This window comes from Schistocerca cancellata, chromosome 5 (genome assembly GCF_023864275.1).
Source record: "Schistocerca cancellata isolate TAMUIC-IGC-003103 chromosome 5, iqSchCanc2.1, whole genome shotgun sequence".
NCBI classification, from domain to species: Eukaryota; Metazoa; Arthropoda; class Insecta; order Orthoptera; family Acrididae; genus Schistocerca; species Schistocerca cancellata.
Window position 1 is genome coordinate 516,967,832 of NC_064630.1, and position 6,428 is coordinate 516,974,259.

Genomic DNA, 6,428 nt, shown 5'->3' on the forward strand with positions numbered 1-6,428 from the left:
AATGGAGTCTCTCGCGCCTGGCTACGTTCTAGTTTGGGACCGGAAAGTAGCATCACGAGTCTAGCTGCTGTAAACGCCTGGCTGAAATGACAAATGAATTGCTGACACGGAACTATGCTGAGTGGAATATGATTGTACATTCGTAGCTATAAAATTTGAGCACTTCGTCTGATTTTGATGTCTCAGTTATCCATATGCATTAAACAGATTAGCGAATGTACTAAAATGACTGATGGCTACTGAGGGGGAAAATATAGCGTTAATTACAATAGAGTTGTGTTTAAGAACTTTCGTCTGACACAAGGAAACCGTGTGTTTGATACACTGGTAATCATTTGATTTAATGTACGTGGTCAAGTCAATCATCACTGTACATCAATGAAAAATGTATAACTGTGTTGAAGATTATCGTAAAATTAATACAAAACCATACCATACGCTACTGGCACATTTGGGATTACTTTAAGTACATTTATACAGATATTTTAAATGGAAATATTACGCTAAGTCCAGAAATTACTTTAATGTTGTATAGTTATTTGTCTAAACCAAGTAAAAAAACTCTCACATTTCTCTGTTACTGATGGCTGTAAGACACTTAATCCTCGTATGTTTCTTGTCGTCTGTATAACAGGTATAGTTTCACTGACATCTTCATCCCAGTGAAATCAAAACTATTAAAATTTATTCAAACTAAGAGTGAAATCAAGATTGCTGTCATATATTGGGTAATGTCTGTGTAAATCACATCTTTGTGATAATCACTCACGCACCTTTTGTTTCCTTTCAAAATAAGGCATTTTTCTTACCGAGCAATGGTAATACAATGTTAATATCGTAAATTACTGAAACTATTACTGTATAATTCAGGCACGTATCTAATATTCCTTTGATAAGTCTGGTTGTTTCCTTTTGCACAAGAATAGTGTTAGTGTACAGTAGAGTTTCCATAGAGACTAATAAAAACAATAAAATGTTAACAGAAGAAAGTGTAGCATACAGGCAACTTTTGGTTCTTGATGTATGAAAGATGAAACCACTTTCAGTAGCTTCCTATATGCCTGCTGAGTAGGCCCACACCTACCATGTCAGTGTGAGATCTAGGTGTACGACTAGCTATCTAGCTGATCATTAGATATTAACTACATCACTGAGTTTGTGATGAAAAATATAAAAAGCATCAACTTCAATGTTATTTATAATATAGATGTCCCCTGAAAAACAATTAAGTATACCTATTATGCTTACTATCTTTGCCACCTTCAATATGGGTTCATATTCTATGGTAATTTGGCAGTGGCAAAGCGAGTTTCCAGAATAAAAAGGCCATTAGAATCATAAAGAATGTTAACCTGTTTAAGAGTTTAGCTATCCTACCTCTACCATGTGTATACATAATGAAGACCCATTTTTTTAAACTAACATATGGGCAGGTCATAGCAGGCTGTTTAAACAGTGACAGCCATCACGATGACAATGTTGTTGTCTTGATCTTCAGTCTGAAGAGTGGTTTGATGTATTTACATCTTTAATAGCATAAACTACATAGAAAATAAATTACAACAGCAAATATAAAACAGAAACAAAAATAACAGAGAAACCAAGCAAAATGAGAATAAGCAAGGACATGAGACTAGGTAAACACAGCACACGTCTACCAGCTACTTTCAAAATGGTAGAACACACACAGCAGGCGTTCACTTAAACTATATGAGTAGAATCATGAGATGTCAGAGTCTGGTCTCTACTTCTGCAGTACAGATGGGCAAAACGGTTATTTTGGACTATGAGTTATCGCGATTACAGCTATTTCTTTATATCAGTTAGTTTTAACAAGTTACTTATAACTGTCAGTTATTTTTACTGTCGAATTTGCAAGTGGGAATATCGTTAAAGAAGTAAGCAGGCGAATCTGTCAGTTAGTTTATCAGTATAATTAAAACTGCAGATACTGTGAACTGGCAGGAATGTTGGCTGAATCATATTATAGCCTTAGCTAATTAACTGTCCATTCTATCTCAGTTTATGTTCTGAGGGTTAAAAGCATATCATGTCACAATTATATAAAGGTTATTAGTCGCTATTAGGAATCTGAAGTAACATTCTCACTTATAGTAGGTACATGGATGACACCTTCGAGTAGCAAATGGTAATGAGGAGACGGTTAAAGTGGTGACTGTGAAATTTAACAGTATGCACCCCAACATAGAATTTACAGTTGAGCACGAAGTTGAACAAGCGATAAATTTTCTCGATTTATCTGTAAATAGGTCCACTGACAAACTGACATTGGCATTTTTAGAAAGCCATCATTTACAGACACTATTATACCAGTGGATTAATGCCACTTTAAAATGCATAAATGAGTCTATTTTCAGGCCATGCTAAATATGGTAATAAAGTTGTTCTTAAATGAGAATGACATTGAAAAAGAACTGAATATTTTAGAACAGATAGAAAGGTCGAATGGTTATATAGTAAAAAAGTTAAGTCTCTGTACAGCAAACTTATAAATAACAGAAGCAGTCAGGAGCCAAAAACACAGCAAAAAGTAAGGAGGTAATTTCATATAAAGCAATAAAAAAGTACAGTGCAAGAACGAGCGCAGAGACAGATTGTTGCTTGATGCCATTAAATGCAGCGTGGCGCTCTGCTTCGAACTGTCACACATCCCCCCCCCCCCCCACACACACACACACCTTCCTCAAAGTTGATTCTGCATTTAAGAGGTAAATTTTCATTATCTTTGGGGGAAACTGCCATGATCACGCGGAGAATGTCAATTGCTGAATGGTTTTGTAAATACACCTTGAGTGCTATACTGGTCTGGTTTTCAGAGTAGGAAGTCAGAGGGTCAGCTAAAACACTAAGCCAAATACTGCACCTGGATAGCCATACACACGTCTGTGATCCAGTAAATGGAGGGTCCAGCTATATGAGGCTACCTAAGGATATAGCTGATAAGCAGGCATGTATTAATGTCCAAAATAAAACCAATCAGACTTGTTTTGCATGGTCAGTCCTGGTTTGCGAAAGAAATCTTAAACAGAATCCACGGTTCACATCGCAGTACAGTCATAAGCGTTATAGCTCTCATGGTATTTAGTTCCCCATCAAGATCCAAAATGTACCTAAATTTGAGGTGGTTCATGTTTATGGCCGGGAGAAGAAACACAAGTCAGGTGAGCAGGACAAACATATTGTCGTTAACCCTCTCCATTTCTCAAACTTTGCAAGGCCACGAGGAGTGGCTGTGCAGTTTGAGGTGCCATGTCACGGATTGCATGGCTCCTCCCACCGGAGGTTAGAGACCTTCCTCAGGAATGGGCGTGTGTTGTTCTTAGCATAAGTTAGTTTAAGTAATGTGTAAGTCTAGGGACTGATGACCTCAGCAGTTTGGTCCCTCAGGAATTCACACACATTTGAACATTTTTTCAAAATCTGTCTGTGAGTGCAACATGCACGTAAACACACTGCTCTTTTCTGCATATGATAATTATCGCTGTTTGGATCAAAGACATGTCTCACCTTCTTGCCTCCCATATGAATAAAGATTAGGGTAATCAGCATTTTTGCTTTAGATGCCTGAATTATTTCTCCTCAGACAAGTTATTAGCAGCACATCTAGTAGACTCCACTTCCAAGGACTCGGTACATGTTATTACACATACTGAAGAAGACAAATTCATAGTTTTATATAAAAAGTTTAAAAAATTTAAAAAAGCATATCTATAAATAAGATATTTGTATATTTATTTATTCATACCTAATATATGTGCAGCCTGTAAATATATATATCTAAGGACCACATGTGTCTTGTAAATAGAATAGTTTTTAAGTTTCTCACCCCCCACTAGCCAACCAAGTCAAATTAGTTTTTAAGTGTATACAGTCCATCAGAATTATTATTATTGTAAAAACCATTGCAATTGGGGCAGTTGAAATTAGAATCTAAGTACACACAGTTCACAGAATTATTGAAAAAGCTATGCTTCTGGGACTGTGGAATTTAGTTGTAGTAAAGAAACTACCTCCACATTAGTTTTTAGTATAGATTTTAAAAAATTCCAGTGCTACTGGAAAAATAATTGTAAAAAATAATATTCACAATAAGTGACACTGTTGTAGTGTGTGAGTTAAAAATATCTCTGCATTGGAATAGCAGATACTAATTGTACCTCAAGAATACTATATTGTAAACTCAAGAGCTGAACTGTAATCTCAGAAACCGAATTGTATTTTTGAGAACTGAATAAACAAAAAGTTCGTTAATATACGTCTTTGTTGTTGTTATTTACAAAAAACCTATCCCATGATGAGTGCTATTAATTAAGTTATGTTTAAGATGGAAGATAACAAAATATATAGAATGGTTGCATGGAATTACACCTATTGTGCAGCACAAATTGGGTTGCGGGAGCAGGAGGCACGTGACCATGTCTGCTTCAAAAGACATATAGCAAACATATATACACATACATACAGTCGATCTCAGGCACATTGAGCTCATAGTGTATCTCTTGAAACAGGAATGCTAAAGCGTTATGTGTAAGCCTGGATCCCACTGCAGTGCTGCCGCCGGTTTTCTTGAATGGAGGAGTCAGTGTGTCTTGGTGTTGAATGACAATCCTTATTTTATCATTCTTTTTAAATGTGGTTGAAGCATAAGGTTTATGTGAGAACTATTCCTGACATACAATTCGCTCATCATACCCTACTGGACTGGTTATACTGAGTGAGGACATCACTACAAGGTTTCAAGCCCACTGATTTAAGAAACTCTTAGCTCGCACATGTTATCACTTTGCAGTTCAGCAGCGAAGTGATGTGCTGTGGATTGCATGCACTGGTTTTATACCTATGTCCATCCTGACTTAGATGTGATCGTAGAATGTTTTCCTCGCCACGAAAATCGACAAGTTGAATATTCTGATCCACAATATGCAACTCCAAATAGTCCAATGTCTGAACTGTCACTGGAGTTATATTGCATTGGTGGGAGTCTCAACAATCTTATACCCTGTTGCAATTGAGGGAAAAATTCGTAAACAGGGTGAATCAGACAATGTTACACTTGACTCGGATTGTGCTGACAGACAATATTCCACAGTATGATCTGACTTGTAAAATTTACTAGGATCCTTCTTTAAACCTGTCCTTTTGTGAAACCCAGTAGGCGCCCTGTTGAACCTTTCTGCATAAAGTCAATCGTTGCATTCACAGTCCTTATTTCAGATTTAAGTGCACTGATGTTTGCATGTAGCCCAATACCTTTCCCAGATTGTTTTAAGACTTAGTTGAAATCGTCAATATCGTATGCACCAGGTTCTGTTTCCACAATGTCTTCTTCACCATGAATATCCAGATACAGCTTTTTGTTAGTCTCTGTAATGGTTCAAATGGCTCTGAGCACTATGGGACTTAACATCTATGGTCATCAGTCCCCTAGAGCTTAGAACTACTTAAACCTAACTAACCTAAGGACAGCACACAACACCCAGCCATCACGAGGCAGATAAAATCCCTGACCCCACTGGGAATCGAACCCAGGAACTCGGGCGCGGGAAGCGAGAACGCTACCGCACGACCACGAGCTGCGGACTTAGTCTCCATAATATTTGGGATGCTGTTGTATGTCTCCAGTCCAATCAGTGCAATACAGATGATCGTTTTTTTTTTAAGTCAAAGTGTACGATATTGCATCTGAACATCAAGTGATGAAGGAATGTTTAAAGCTCTTCCTTATATATTCTTCTTCTTCTTTGTAAATTTCAGGAGAAACATGATGCGTAGATGTCTGCAGAAGTGTGTAATAAAGTCATGGTGCGCCGAAAATTGTAGAACTCACGTCTTCTGCGAGTGTAGAACACACGTCTTCTGCGAGTGTAGTACTGTTGTAATTCTTCTGGCGGTTGCAGATCATTAAATGAATCGAAATAGTGGATGGTATCTGCATCTTCATAGAATATGACACCTAGTGAGCGCCGAGACCTGCAGTAACATCTAAATTCACAATACCACATTCACCAGTTTTCCACATAGTCTTTGGCAATATATTCTGCATAAACACACCACAAACTGAAGAAGATCAGTATTTGTGAGTGACCGATCTGGTAGGACTGCTAATGGGCTTTTTTTTATTTATGAATAGACCAAACCCTTTCCTGTATGGTTTCAGATATAGTCCTTTTCTGATGGCTGCTGCTTCCATCACGCCGTTATGTCTTCTTGCTTCTTCTGATTGCACTTGCGAGTTTTGCGCATTCTTGGCTGTCCTGGCAATAGCTGCAACACCACCAGTCAGTGAACCCCCTGCTGAGAGAGAAGAGAGGGCTCAGACGAGGAATGGAAGAAAACCACCTGATGTCTTGGGTACTGGCAGAACTCTAGATCCTTTAACTGATTCTCTTCTTACTCAGGTTACAGCT